We start from the raw sequence: 16,663 nt of genomic DNA on the forward strand, positions 1-16,663 counted from the left end.
TTCCATAACAGGTATGTGACCTGGAGCCCCATCATGATGTAACATTGATTTCTGATATTGGAAACTCTCCTGTATGGGAGCAGAACATAGAATAAGGGTTAATAAGTTGTACTTGATTCACTCTCTTTCAGCAACAGCCTCTTGGTGGTCCTTCTTTGAGTCCTTCTCAGACCTCTTTTTCTAGGACACAAAAATCTAGAGAGCATGAATCTAATTTTTCTTCAACCTACCCATTCTCAATGCTTGCCACATATAATTAATGCCATAGGGAAAAAATGAGGTGGATTTCCCCTGGATGCTTATTGGATAAATATATGCAAGTCTCCACAAACCAGTTGTTTTGTGACAGGGAATATGATTCCCAACTGAATAAGTTGAATCTAAAGACTAACTGAGAGAATGAGATTTTGACTACATTGCTAAAGTTATACATTCATTACACATCTAATTGCTACCAAAGTAATATGTACCTGCTATGTACAAGTTCTCTGCTAGGTACAATGATGAAGAAAATATAAATATACAATAAACCACACCCACAGGATTTAAATAAGAATGATGAAAATTATGGTAACAATTGGTCATGACCATTATCATCAGAAAGATATAGATTTAAAAGTACATGTGAGTTCAGACCAGGGGAAGATATTATTTAGGTAAAGCTCTCTGGAAAGTTTCTATGTGAATACTGACATTGAGCTGAGCCTTAAAATACAAATAGAATAAGGGGATGAAGAAAGATGAAGAAGTTGGGGAAAATATTCCAATCAGGGATAGCATAAGCAAAGATACACTTTGGTCAAAACACTGGTGCTTCCAGTCCAATTCCCACATGATGGTTTTTACTCCCTTTCCAACTCTCTGGATTATTCTGTAATGCCCCAGACTTTGTCTGCTAAACATGGTCACTGGCAGCCACAAAGTCAGAAATGCCTAAGGGAGCCACTGAGGTCATGTTCCTCAAACTTATTGATAACATGTTTCTCATCTCCTTCCTATTCTCATGCAATTTCAAATCTCTCCTGCAAAGAGAATTTCCTAAAGATTTTCTGACATGTAGGAGGAAACCAGCAAAACCAATCTTGGATGATTCTTAGGTATCTGCAAATGCTTATCTTGTATTCTCATGAAAGAAAACAGGAAACGGAATTTAAAAACCAAAATAAGGCTAGTGAATTCCCGAAAGGAGACACTTCTTTTTCCCTTGGAGACAACCCAAATTATGAATTGCCATTCTCACTGGCAACAGACTCTGGCTTGAACATTTTTAAAACATGACTGCTGAACATCTGCTGAGCAATTAATGGAATGCAGCAGCATGTTATAATGGTCCCTGGGAAGGTATTAGCGATCCTGCTTATGAGACATGAAATGTTGCAAACAGTGGTCCTTTTCTTAAAACAAAAGAAAACAAAACAAAACAAAACAAAAAAAAAAAAACATTTTCCCTCCCTACAAGGGAGATGAAATGGAAAAGAAGGTGAAGTGAAGTGAGAATTCTTCCTCACTCTTCCTCCTTTTCTTCAGACTTCCTCCTGCTTCTCTTCTAGGCACCCAAAATGAATATGTTCATTTCAAATTAAAAGAAATTGTGGCAAAACCAGGTGCTGTGGTGCATGCCTGTAATCTCAGTGGCTTGGGAGGCTGAGTGAGACACGAGGATTGTGAGTTCAAAGCCAGCCTCAGCAATGGTGAAGCACTAAGCAACTCAGTGAGACGCTGTCTCTAAATAAAATACAAAATAGGGCTGAGATGTGGCTCAGTGGCCGAGTGCCCCTGGCTTCAATCCCTGGTACCAAAGAAAAAGAAAACAAAGAAAGAGAGAAATTATGGCAATTATCTCATCCCACAAATCCTTCATTCAAAGTGTCAGTCTTTCCATGTGTGAAAGGAGAACTCTCTCTATTGTCTTTGGTAGATAGAGTCTAACACCTGTTAAAATATTTTTTGTATTGTTTTTCTAAATCAGATAGCTAGTTCTAACTTAGAATCAATCTCAAACAAAAAGCTGAACCCTCTTAAATTTGGCTTCCTTGTTTCAATTTTTGAAAAGTGCTAATCTTGACACAAGTCTTGGCCAAACCAGTCTCAGTTAATTACCAAATTCTTAAATTCCTATTTTTCAACTTGGTCCCAGCTCTAACCCAATTCTTCTTGCATGAACATTTTTTAAAATAGCATTTAATATTTCAAACCCCTCCCAAAAATCTGAGCAATATTTGCCACATAATAAAAAAATAATAAGTCAAATGAAAATCAAACAAAAATAATAAACTATGGGAGAGAACTATGAGAGAAAGAAGAATGATGAAATGTTGGCGTACCTCCAGAGTTGAAGAATTGGAAACATGAGGCTAGCTGTCTATCCAGCTTGACTTAGGATGCTCCCCCTTTCAGTAGATGATTCTGGTAAAAGGAGGGTTTTCTGATAAATCACACCAGTGCAAAGCACAACATACAGCCTGAGAATGTTATTCAGAAGCTGAGTATGCTATAAAGCAAATTTTAGACCACAAAGAATGGACTAGATAGTGATCCCTTAAAATGGAGTTCAGTATGGAATATCAGGTTCAGTTGCTCTTCAACCTCTAAATTCATAGGGAGTAAGTAGCTCTAGTGGCCACAGGAGAGGATTATGAGATCTAGTCTGCTTTCTGAACAGAATAGAAAATTTAATTAAATAAGTTTCACACCTATTTTCAAAGGTCTGGGCTTTCCCTTTGACAGGGTCACTAGCCAGAGTCCTGGGACACAGAAACTGACCTGCTGTTAGGTGAGCTGCATGGACCAGAACTTGGACCTCAGGCTTCAATTCAAAGTGCACTGAGTTTTGGTTGAGTTTATGGATCAGTACTTCTGATATCTGAAAGAAGAAGTGTTATAGTTAGTGCTATCAAAACTGTTAACACTGACCATGAATAAAAATGCTGAGAAATATTACTATTCTTATTGAGGTATCCCAACATTATACCTGTAAATTGTATAAGCAAGTTTTATATGATTTTGAGTTATATTCTGGAGTATGTAGATAGAACTATTTTTAAGAATGACCAGACTTTACATCCTGATTGCTAAAAAACAAGATATTAGCAAATAAGATCATTTCTACTTTTAAAACTTACCCTCTGTTACCTTAGAGAAGTCACTCTCAGTTTTCTCAGAAAGCATTTGTTATGCATAAGGACTTAAAGGAAGTAGATAAAAACTTCTTTTTTGTTATTATTATTTTTTATGTTATGCTGGGGGTCAAACCTAATGTCTCACATGTGCTAGGCAAGCGCTCTACCACTAAGCCACAACCCCAATATACTCATTCTGGTAAGATTCATGAGATTTCATTTGCCTTTCCTTTCCTCCCCCAAACCATACCCCATTGCTCTCCCAGACAAGGTACTTTGAGGGTACTACTGAATGGTACATAAAATTCTTATGAAATAATAAATTGTATAGTTGAAACAAAGTGTATTCACAAACACAAAATGTAACCAACAGAGGGAGTGATCTTATTTGCTCCTTGGGCTGGCACATGAACTGGACAGAAACGTAGAATTCTGGACCATGGAATATTGAACCTGACCATGGGGTGCAGAACTTAGTTTTGGTAAATATTACAATGCAAGGTTTATAGATATGGTAAAATTGTATTCATTTGTTTACAGTAGACTTTTACCCAGTTTTGCTTATACTTTTGAAGAATTTATGCAAAGCTATGAGGGATAATCACGCTCCTATTTTTTTTTATCTGGTATCCTTATCTATTTTTAATAATCTGTTTTAATCATAAAGTTCATATTTTATTTGATACACTATTTAAATGTAAATAGATGTTTTCTGAGAATCATTATGCTGGTAAAATTCTTCATTTCCCCCTTTTTTTTCAATTTATCAAGCTTCATTTTCTTCACTGAGTTGCCAAAATGACACTTTTGATCTCTTTAATAATTAAACAGGGCCTGATGGCTTAGTTTGGCAGCAGAGACCCTTAAAGAATGCCCTGGTTGGCAATAGAACTAAATTGCCCTGAAGATGAACTTCTCTGCTGAATAACAGGAGCCTGGGATAATTCTCCATGCACTATGGATGGACACCCGGGATCTTGAGTAATACCAGTACATCAAATGCTTTCATTTGGCAAACCACAGAGAAAAATTAGACTTTTAAAACTATGTTGAAAACAACTTTTTTCTCTCTATTAAGATACTCCTTTTCTTGAGTACTGACAATCTTCCAGAATGGTTCCAGTTTATAGGAGGAATGGATTTCTAATCAGTAATCCATCAAATGGATTACCTATATGTCCTGTAAGGTCCTTTCCTACCTTATTCTTTTCTCTTTTTAAACATTATTGGGATATTATTATTATTATATTTTTATGTGGTGCTAGGGATCAAACTCAGTGCCTCACATGAGCTATGCAAGCACTCTACCACTAAGCCACAACCCCAGCCCTCCTATCTTATTCTTATCATTCAATTGATAGGGTCTTGATAGGAATCTGACAATGGTTCTTTAATAAAGGTTTTGTCTGTGAGATACAAACATGCACATATAATAATGTTTAATATACATACATATATGAACATATGTAATTACATAAAAATTATTTTAACTCAATATGAAAGACTTGTCATAAGCAAGTTAAAAGTTTACCTTTTTATGTAGAAATTATCACAAACAAAAGAGAACGATGTACTTGAAAGAGAAAGACTTTCCTCTTTCAACCAGGTGAAGCTATACTCATTTCTTATCCCTGTAAATGTTTTTCCTCAAGAGAGAAAAATAAATAAGCAAAGGATAAAATAGATTTTATCAGAACTGCATGCTTCTCATTTATAATCTTCAGGAAACTCTGTTCTGAAAATGATTAACTTCCTAGATGTGTTTGGTTCCTAGCATTGCTTCATTGGTTTTTTCTGTATCATTTACAAAACTAAGCAGGCTGTGCAAAAATCATCAGGTAGCAGAAAGTATATTTCATGTATTTAACTTGCATCAAAGGACATTCAATAAAGAACACATACTCTGTGGGAAAGAAATTGTGCATAAGAAACAAAACTAAGTGAAATTTACATTCCATACAAGAATAACCTCAATTAGAACCATGTACTTTTCTACTCAAATAAATTACTGTGAGACTGTTGACAGATTTTGACAACATTTTAAATATTTACTATGTTACTTGGAGAAATGTATATCTTGGATTGTTTGCATCAGATCATGAGCTGGTTGCATATATTTTTAAGAATATTATACGTGCATTGAGCACTTTATTTTGATAAAATTGCTTCTTTCTGGCTGTTATTCCTAATACTACATGTCTGGTGTCTATGTGGAGTGGAACACAGAGATTACTGGACAGACCTAAGTTTACCCAGTTCTTATTTGAAGAATTGAGACTAGACTTCATCTTTGTTTGACCCGTAATCTAGAGAATTTTCATTTAAAAAAAAAGTCTGTGAACAAGTTGACAAAGACCGCCAGAGATATGTAGAGAAAGTTCTGGCTAAGTGGGCTTAGGAGATAGAAAATAAGAAAGGTTTCTTTTATTAACTTTACTGTCATCTCTGATTCATCCATGAAGCACACAAGTTAAAATACCATTCCCAAAGTCAGCTGACTAATATGGACCACAGGAATAGGCAATTTCTAATCTCAGAACTGTCACATTATTTACACAAGTCTGCACCTTTTGTAATATTTGGGAGCATCTGGGCTTTGAGAAGAGTACAATAAATGCAATACACAGAGAGGCACAGCAAGACCTAAATGAGCAGATCAAAAACACTGGCCTGATAAAGATCCAAGTGAAACAATATGTGATATCTGGGAGACTGAACCTGCCAAAACAGGTAGAATTTACTTCTATTTCTTTTTCTGTCCTGTAAAGTTGTGTTCCTATAATGCACCGATAAAAATACATGGAAAACAAAACACGCATTCTTAGCAAGTACATCCCAATAATTAAAACCAAAACATGAGCTTGATTAAAGGTTTTGGTGTTCATAGCCTTAAAAATGCATTTTTTTTAGCCAATTTCATTTATCCTCTCTACTGACATCTTCCTGATGCTGCTCTCCTACACAGTTCACCTCCTACTGTACTGTAGCTAAACAATCATGGTCAAAGAAACACAAATCATTCCCAGTGTCTACTTATTAGGTAGACTATGCACATTATTCAAAGGTAGCCCACACTTCAGTTAAATTACCACATTAGAGAACAGCGGAGATTCAATACAAATAGGATAAAAGCTAGGGGGACATGCTAGAGGAAAAATACCAACTTTCTTCTTGCCTTCTTCATAAAAGATGAAAATCAAGTACAGCAGTGGGAATCAACTAGGGTGCGCTGAAGGAAGCATGGTAACTTCTCGGAGGCTTGAAACAATAAAGGCATACTTCTTGCTGACACGTAGTAACCACTGCGGATAGATATTTCTTAATGATCACACAGGGAACCAAGCTAGTGGAGCAGTCATTTTAAACATTTCTATTTGCTATACCTCGGGAGGAGAAAACAGTTCTCAAGGCTTATGGGCACTTGAACTTGTCAAACTGGAAGTGACACGTATCACGTATCACTTATTCATTAGCCTGAATAAGTACTGGGGCTCTGCCCAATCAGAAGAGATACACAGGTATGATCCTACACTACAACACAGGCAGTGGGCTGGAAACATTTAGCCAACACCTGTGATGATTACTACACAAATCTAAACCACTTTTAATTAAATTCATTAGGGATAATCAGTCTCAGATTATCAGAACAAAAATGTCAATCATTGAAATATGAAAAAATAGAAGTTTAAGAACAATAGAGCAATTGGCACATTTATAGAACGTGTAGCACAAAGAAGTGGCATCAGGTGAAGATATAGGTTTAAAAATGGGTTTGGAAAATTTATCAATGATAAGGCTAACCTTGGCCAAAATATAACGATAAGCCATGATGTTGGTATGAGAAGCAAAAATCCTAATGAACATAAAAAAAGCACTGTGGCAAGATAATTGAGATGGAGCCTGGCCTGAGATAACCCCAGAGCTGACCCACTTGGTCAATCCTAATGCTGTCACATTTTAAGATACCTTCAAATAGCATTTGAGGAATCTTTCTCTTATATTCAATGGAGGAAGATTTTCCCCAACTTACACAACACAGTGTCAGGATTAAATCACAGGGAGGCAATGCAGCCAAAAGCTACCTAAGAGTTAACACAGTTCACACAATCCAATCCTTTCTTATCAGAAAAGATTCAGCTTGATGAAAATGCTGAAGGAGTTTCCTGGATGATGTACAAGAAGAAACAAATCAAACCCCTAATAATTCTTTCTGCATCACCAGTTTTAAACTTCTTCCCCCCAAAAGGTCCGTTTCTTACCTACTCTACTTTTAGTTATAGTTTCCTATTTCAGTGACCTTCCTTGTGAACTCCAGAGTACCTTTGTAATCCAAATCTTTGCATTAAAATTCAGAACAAAGAAAGTAGACCAGGTGGATATAGAATACAACCTGGAAGTATTAACTACATTTCATAGTGAATCTTTAGTTTTCTAAAATGCTGCCAATAGTCTATTCTATGTTTATATCTGCCTCTGCTTTCTCCCTTTGATTTTGTATTCTGCCATCTGTCAAATGTGAAAATTAATACAAACAGACAAGGAAATGTATTGTGATTGACATTTTACATGCACTTTTTTTGTTCCTTTTGAACATTCTCATAGCCTTTAAGGATTCTGAAAGATAACACTGAACAACATCATCGCCCCAGAACAGCATCACAAAAATTCTCCCTGAGCATTTTGACCTTCCGTCCTCCCATCAGGAGAGAAGGGCGCAGACTCATCACCCCTGAGGACTTGAGGAAAGCAGGGAAATGCGGTGCCTGGAAGGCTGAGCTTTGTCCATGCTTGAGCATTTGGCCTCAGCACAGCAGGATGCACTACCCCTAGAGAGGCCACGGAGGGCAAGAGAGCCTTTTCTGAGTTGCTGGAGAGCTGAAAGAAAGACTGGCTGGAAGCCTCCTGGAAGAAGGTCGCTTGATTAACTCAGCCCATGTGATCCTGATAACAGTATCAAGTACTATCACAGGGAAGAGTTTTCAATTTATTTCACAGAAAAGAGAGCTCGATCCAAGCCAGCATCTCTGCTCCCCTGGGAAAGCTCCCACAGGAAGCTCAGGGAAGAGAGTTCAGGGCCTTTGCTGGGTCTTTACCTCCCACTCTTCAGGGCCCGCTGGCCAGGATCCTTGTTCTTCCCTTCTGGGCTCCTGCACACTTAGGCTTACAAGAAGGAGGCCAAAGCATGAGGAGAGGGAATGAGGTCAGCCCTTCCCAACTTTCCTCTAAGATTTAGAGTAATCTTCAAGGGAGAGGTTCATTTCTGTTGTTTGGATTTTCTGTGCATTTTTTTTTTAATTTGTGTGTATTTCATGGAATTGAAAGTCAGTTGTGTTTGCCTGCCCAGTGGACCTCCTCCCTCCCCCTTCATCTTTCTGTGAGGGACCGAGTGCCCTGCTCTCAGCCCATTTGGTTCAGGAAGGGCTGCCCTAACCCCATGAGGTGGAGAGCACATAAAACACTGGGGTAGTCACAGAAAGCACTCTGTTCAAGCCTTCAGGGATTGGTTAAGAGATCCCACTTCACCCAGGCTGGAGTGGTGAGAACTGCAAACCTGGGGCTGTGGCTGGTGCTGTCTGTGGGATGGAGTTGAAAAAATGGCCAAATGGCAGCTGGTGCTGTGGCCATCCTTGCTTTCTATGTTCAGGCTTCATTCCAAAACACCCATGTGATGGAAAGAAAAACAGAGAGAGAGAGAGAGAGAGAGAGAGAGAGAGAGAGAGAGAGAGAGAGAGAAACAGACAGAGGGAAGCAATTTGTAGACACTTCTGCACTTCTGAACGGCTCTGAATTCATCCATGCCGGGACTGAATCTCTGGACTTCTAAATTAAGTGAGTTCATAAGCTCACTTGCTTTCCCTGGGAAGTTATTTAAGAGACTAAGTCAGAACAGAGGCTCGAAAGATCCACCTAGATTGAAAATTACAGGTTTCCAGTGGGCAGCCCATTTCACAGGCCCTCCAAAAGTGTATTGTTTCAAAAGTTGATTTACTGTACTTTTCTCTCAGGGTAATAATGTTATGCACAACCAAGACACCATTTTCTCAGGGGCTCTGTGTGGTCACCATGTTTACTTTGGTTTGAGTCCTGGAAGAGACTGCAGCCAACCTTATTAATCAGAGCTACAATCTCTAGCTTGGTATCCTATTTTCTTTTAAAATGATATAAGACTTCTGTTCTAAATCTGCATATTTACATGGACTCACATCAATAATATACATTCTTGCCTTTTCATATTGTCCTTGTTTTTGTCTCCATTTTGTGAAATCCCATTCACTAATTTTTTTCTTGCTTACTCTCCACACCCTCTCTTCCAACATACGTCCCTGACTATATGGTCCATTTAATGAGATTTGGCTTTTTTTTTTTTTTAGCCCAGAGAGGGCACTCAATCACTGAGCCATGTCCTCTGTCCTATTTTGTATTTTATTTAGAGACAGGGTCTCACTGAGTTGCTTAGCATCTCATTGTTGCTGAGGCTGGCTTTGAACTCATGATCCTCTTGCCTCAGCCTCCCAAATCCCTGGGATTACAGGCATGTGCCACCGTGCCTGGTTAATAAGCCTTAACTTTGAATTTGCATTTCCATATCTCTTCCTATTATGAAATAAGCATAAATATAGCTATTATCAACTTACCACTTATGGAATATCTTCTATCAAAACAAGTTCCCCAACTGTATTATTTATTTTATCTTCTCAAACACCCTATGGAATCGCTGTGACTTTGGCTATATTATTTAACTTTTCTGTTCCTTATTTTCCTCCACTATGAAATAGACACATGGATATCAGAGCTGAAACTAGAAGCCTGGTTTGCATTTCTCTAAACTTGTGATCTTCTACCAAAATGGCTGATGCCCCCCCCCATGGGTGCTGGGTGCTATGTTGCACAGTCTTTCTTCAAATGAATCAGCTGCCTTAAGATCTCTGATAAAATGGTTTTTCAATGACTCATTCAGGCTGCTTGAGTACCTTCCCTCAGCAACCTGTGTGCCTCTGTGAAGGAAGCACCCAGAAGAGACAGAGAAGAGAGGAAAAGAAGTTAAAAAAAATCTGCAGTCAAAGCAAGATACATCCTGTATAAACATGTTTAACAAATAGACCCATCTTTCCATGTTTCCCCTCATGGAATCATTGAGAAAATATTACAGTAAAAAAAGGAGGGGGCAGTATGAAACATAGAAATGCATGGATGACTTATGCCTGGGAAAATATCTGGCTCAATCTCTGGACACTCTTCCATACTTAAAATAATTATAATCTGGATTTCATAGAAAATTCCTAAAATTTCCAGAAAAGGAACAGCTACAAATGTCCATATCTTGGATAAGGATTAACTTCCCCCTCAGGTTCTCAGCATTCTGTGGTAAGAAATAATTCATTTTTTCTCCTATTACATTACAGTGCAGATAATAATTTGTAGAATATAATGGGAAGCTGAGCATGGCAGAGGGCAAGGTCAGATGCAAATCCAACAGGTTACCTGCCGCCTGCTCTCCAATTGCATCTGGCTAGGAAATGGGTTCATCCGGGACTTCTAGGACAGCTATTTTCTTCATGATTTACATACAGAGAAAATTAGAGAGGCAATTTTTCTGATGGGTGAGAAAGTAGCAGCTGAAAGGAGAATATATGCTGAGAGGTGGACTGAGCTTTAATTTGGGGTTGTTGTTAGTAAGGGTATTGTAGTTCGTAGGCCAACCTGGAAGACTAGAGATCATGGGACTGGATTATGGGTTTATTCAAAGTAAATTAAAAAGCTCCAAGTTCTTGAGGAGCCAAATCCAATACTTATTTAGTGGTTGAGAAGAATCCCTTTTTAAATCTATGTTCCTGAAAGAATTGAGAAACCCAAATCCTTAGGTTTTTATGAGAACAACAGACCAAGACTAATCATTTTAGTTGAATGGATAAAGGAGAAAAATATCTTCCTCAATACAGAAAGAGAAGAGCCTTTTGAAGTTAAAAGGATGAGAAAGAAAAAAAAATGACCAAAGAGGACAGGACACACACACACACACACACACACACACACACACACACACACTCCAGAAGTGATTGAAATAAAGAGAAGGTGAACCTTCACATAGCCAGAAGAGGAGCTCTAGAGCAGATATCACATAATTGTTGTGAATACAAATCAGATCATCTTAGCACAGTGATAATAAAAGGATCAGTGTTTGAATCAAAGTTGTAGCTTTTATAACAGGTGTCATTGGACTCCCACGACACTCAAAATGAAAGAAGTCAAGTAAGTTCTAAGTGGGCTTCTTGTCCATGTGTCAATCAGCTACTTGATTTTTTTCTCATAATGTCTTGGGCATGTTTTCATGCCTATGCACATAGATTTCTCTAACTAATCATAAATGCTGCCAAGTATTTTGCATTATGAGCAATTCGGTCCTGTATGTGTTGATTTGGTGAAACTACAGTTAGGGCCACCAGTGTGTGACTGAGAAATGGAACCAGAAAGCGGAAGATTTCCCAAAAGAGGTGGTGCCCCCAGACGCTGCTCCCCAGAACCCCTCAGAGCTGCTGTGATGGTTGAACTAGCAGTGGGGTGACCCAGACTGCAAGCAGAAGCTGAAAATGGTTGCTAGGGGACTTACCTGCTCCAGATCCTCCAGTGACCTTTTGTTTTCTCCTGTTGGATCCTGGTAAGGCAAGACGAAGAGCTCGGCAGTGGTGGGTAAACCAGGCTGTACTGCCACCAGGATGTGCTGGCTTGGAATTCCTGTGGCCTGAGAAAGAGAGGCTCAGGTGAGGTCCTGCAGAAAATGGTGAAAAGAAACCAGGTATTCAGCTGGGGTGTGGGTTCAGGCAGAAGATACAGGGAAGTGTGTGGGGGACATGAAGGCAGAGGCCTGGGTGCTCCTGGCAGGAAGGCACAGGAGAGGCACCCCTGGATCACAAGTGCAGACTCCAGAGAGATCCACAGAGGTTTCTTCCCAGCTCCGGCACTGTGAGACTCACCCATCGCTTATCTTCTCTCTGCCTATATTTCCTCAAATAGAAAACAGGGACCCTCACTAACTTCTTTATCTGCCCCCCCGCCCCCCGGGGCCATCATCCATGCTAACCCAGCTTCTTCCTTTGTCACCCAAGTGGAGATACTCTTCAAATCCACCAGTCATATTCTAATTATCAACCCAACTAGGACAGCCCTCAGGGGCTCCTGTTCACTTCTGTCCAGTACCAGAAGCTGATGGCCAGTCCTGCTCCATGAAGCACTCTGAGCTCTTCACTTGCTGTGCTCACGCTTCTCTTAAAAATTAGAAATATTACTCAATTTCCTCTTTGCCTTTTTCTAGCTTTCCCTTGAGCTTATATCCCAGGGTGTTCCCCAATCCCTCTCTCTAGACAGTTCTAGAATCAATATTTATAATCCCATCTTTTCTCTTCATGGTCAGTCAGAACACACTGCTTGGCTCTTCACTAGGACTTCCAACAAGTGTGTCAAAAAAAGAACTTGCCATTCCACCCCCCGCCATTTTCATTCTATCTTTGAGGTGACAGGAAGTAGGCCCTTCCCAGATTCCCTAGCCTGAAGCCTTACACTCACCTCCTGTATTATGCCCTCCTCACTCTGTTACATGCAATCATCCTATGAGACCCTGACAAGTCCTCTTCCACACTAATGATCCTACTGGTTCCTTCTCACTTAAACATCCACCACTGAAATCCCAATTCAATCTTTATGTGTACCCCATCAAGTTTTACCTGTGTTTCTCTGTGTGCCTGCCACCTCCCTCAGGATGTCTTTTCTCTCCCTTTGCAGATAGAACTCTGCTTACCTTTCATGAGTCATTTACAAATCCACACATTTCAGTACATTGTTCCCTAGTTTCTAAAGTAGGTGACTGTCTTGGAGCTACATTTTTGAAGCAGTCACAATTTTTTTATACATTTGCTTCCTTATCGTGTGCCTGGAATTTTGCTAAGTAACTTATAGATATTGTTTTATGCAAAGTAAATAAATAAATAATAAAGCAAGCAAGTATAGTTCCACCTCATTTGGATGGTAAAAAATCACATCACAGGTTGGTGCCTCAGGATGCTCATTCTGAGTTTAGTGTTCAGGGAACTTAGTAAGAAGAGCTTGAGAATAACACCTATGGGGTAGAGAAGGTTAGCAGGCAAGAATAGGGGAGGAACTGAGCAGCCATGTAGGTCCAGTCTCAAAGGACCTGTGGAGAGAAAGGCTGGCCTTCAGAGTTTTTGTAGGTTGGGATGAGATGGCCAGGACTTTGTGTGTATAACCATACATGTCCATCACTCGACTGGAGCTACCCTGTGAGATGACATGATCCACGACAAGGCAGGTAAAGCCTCTGCCCACAGCTCCCTAGCAGCCAAGACAAATCTCTCCTGAGCCAGGATCTAGGTATGTGTCCTTATCTCCACCCCGGGAAAGATGGGTGCTGAGGGCAGGTGAAATACTGGCTCAAGGCCATTTAGGAAGAGGCTGTGAGGCTTATGAAGCTGCCTTTCACAGTGAAGCCTGTGATGGTAACCTGAACTCTAGGCCTCCTTTCTCCTGACAAACACACATACCAGCTCCCATTACAGCTGAGCACATGCTGTTTAATGCCCCTATTAGATTGTAAACTCAGAGATTAAATTAAATCATCCTCATTATAACAAAAATGCTTCCTGAATGACATTTAATTAAAGATTTCATCATGATATGTCAATAGCAAAAGCCAATTTGATGAGGAATGGACCACTAATTTTATACCAAATTCTCTCACATAAATGAATAGGAAGAAAACTGCCAATAAACCGATTCTAAGTTGTACATTTTCTAGGGATTGTTAGGGCACACTTGGCAATGTGTCCCTTAAGACTTAGGAAAGTAGCCAAGTGTAATTGCTGATCTCAAAGACAGGGTTCCAGGGGACCACAGGCTGGATCAGCTGCCTACTGGGATGGAGTAACTGGAAAATTTTGGGTACTAAAAGATATTACCACCCCCCACCACCACCACCACCCTGTCTTGAAGGATGCTTAGCAACACATTTATTCTTGTTTAGCTGATTATAATATGCAGCAGCCTTAGGAATACTGATGAGCAGTGGTTTCTGGCCTACTGGGCAGCTGGTGGGAAGGAGGTGGCCCAGGACATCTGACCTCTAGATAATGTGAAGAGAAATCATCCCAGAAGGCTAATCACTGCTGAGCTGGTGCCCACAATCACCTGGTGGGTTTGGATTGTTGGCTGGGATACTTAGGTCTCTAGGGGATCCCATGTCTCTAGAAGGTTGCAGAGTGAACCAAGTGGGCTGTGGGTGGGTTCATGAAAAGTTGTAAGTCATCTCGCTTGAATAGCAGGAGAAAGAAACCAATTGTCACTCCAGGGAAAGATGGCTCCAAATGCAGAAAGTCCTTAGTCTAGTAGCTGCCCTTCCTGGTGGCCATAGTGTTGAAGCTTCAATAAGGGCATGCCTGGTGAAGCCATGGAGACAGAGCTGGACTGCAATTACCAGGAGACACATGAAGATCCCCCTTCTCTACCCCAATATGGCTTCCATCCCTGTTTCTCCTTGAAGAAAGACAACAGACAGCAGTACTGTGGAACAGTAGGAAACCACAAAATGGAGATTCTAGCCTTGAAGGTCTGAGCCTGAATTTGTAGCGGCATGACCTTGGGCAAGTTCCTTGACGTCTCTTATACCTGTAAAAGGAGTACAAGCTTCATAGGCTTATCCTTGGTATTTAACATTAAACAGTATGAAGCATGGACGGGAGGGTCTAGAATATTTTAAGTGATAAACAAATGTCAATAAAGGTGATGGTGTGAGGACTGGAATGCTGAGAGGCTAATATAGGATCTCTTTTCTGACCAGGGTTCTCTGAAGGTCTTATTACAACACCATTTTCCATCAGTGATAACATGTGTTGGGAGTAGGATATACAGAAACTTAAACTGGTTTTCTGTGTGGGTTTAGAACCTCAGGAAAAGACAGCTCATGCCTAATGTCCTGGGTTTGTGCACCTAGTCTAAGCAGCCAAGGAGCTGCTATCCCACTGTGCTTACTCCTGCAAGTGGAGTATGTCGGGGAAGATGGTACCCCCACAAAGGGTGTCTTACCCACTCTTCAGGAACATCTGCTCAGGGAGGGATAAAGTGTACCCTCTTGGATGCCCCTAGAAACCTCAGGAGATCATGTTGCATTACAAAACCTTAAACACTGGACTCGGGCCCTTCATTTCAATTCTGAAGCTTTGTCACCTATTGTCTGTGAGAGTTTATGAAAGTCTTATAACTTCTCTGAACCTCAGTTGCCTCATCTATGAAAATAAAATAGTAATAGCTTCCTCTTGATACTGGTACAGGAGGGAAATGTCTTATTTAAGAGAAGCAGCACATATGACCCACCATCAGGTATGAGTCCTCACTGCACACAGTGGTGGGGCTGGCACCCAGGCTGCTCTTAGTAATTACACCTGCCCATGAGGACACTCTGGCATATGCCCCTCCATCATTATGCACAGGGGCTCATCTTACACTAAAGGCCTCATCCATCGTGAACTCTCTCTAAGCAGAATCACCTCTGTGAGGGACAAGCACCTCGTGACCCTCATGGTTGCTCTTTACCCTGGTGTGTGCTACAGGCCTGCATGTGGGGGCTCAGCACCGGTGACACCACACCTCAGAACTAGCTTCCTGTGGCTCCATCTCTTTCCTGTCCCTTTTTAGGTGTTCTTCCATAAAGTTCTCCAAGGAAAGAGAGAAAATGGGTCCAAATGAAAGAAGAACTTTTGGCACTCACTTCTACCAGGGACTTTTTGATGACTCTGCTGATGTCCCTCCTCCACTCAGGAATGTCTGGGTTGTAGTCATCCAGGTTTGGAGAAAAGGACAAGCGAAGAGAACAGAATTCCTCTGGGAATACAACAGCAGGTGGATTACTGGAAGTCAGGTAGTTTAGTCAAGCAGCATAAACTTTGTATTTGATGCAAAGCCCTCATGAAGGGTCCTCTCTCCTTTCACACTCACCAGAGAAAGAAAATTTTCTATCCCTGTCCCTGGTATCTCATTAGTTCCTTACTTTATAAACCAAATTCTAGGACTCTGGCTCACTTCTAGCTCTATAGACTCTGACTATTATCCCCAGTTCCAAACTTGGCCTTCCTGGATCCTAACTGACTTTTGAGCTCGGAATACATAATATACTTATGACCCCAGGGCCTTTGCCTGTCCTCTTTCTCCACCTGGAATGCCCATTCACCCCACTGTCTTTCCACAAAGCTTTCAAGCTCTAGTTTAAGTTTTCCCAACTGACCATTCTACCAAACCCGAAACATTTTAATTTTTTAATGAAACTACTATGTTTTTCACATACTTTTATCATTTGATTGTATAATAATAGTTATATAATTATATACTTTTATTTATTATAGTTACTTTATCTTTTGTCTGCAAAGAAGTTTCATTGAAAGGAATGTTAAGCTCCTTATGTTGAGGACTGTGTTCGTTTTTTGTGTAACCCCTGAATTAGGCCTGGGTTCATCTGCATCCTCCAGGAAATGGGTTGGGGATTA

The 16,663-nt window shown here is 40.2% G+C and overlaps 1 pseudogene; it reads right to left on the reverse strand.

Moving 5' to 3' along the window:
- The window catches only part of LOC143640198 (VPS10 domain-containing receptor SorCS1-like), an 80,036-nt pseudogene that overhangs the window by 17,107 nt on the left and 46,266 nt on the right, over positions 1 to 16,663 (reverse strand).

Source organism: Callospermophilus lateralis, unplaced genomic scaffold (genome assembly GCF_048772815.1).
Source record: "Callospermophilus lateralis isolate mCalLat2 unplaced genomic scaffold, mCalLat2.hap1 Scaffold_132, whole genome shotgun sequence".
NCBI lineage: Eukaryota > Metazoa > Chordata > Mammalia > Rodentia > Sciuridae > Callospermophilus > Callospermophilus lateralis.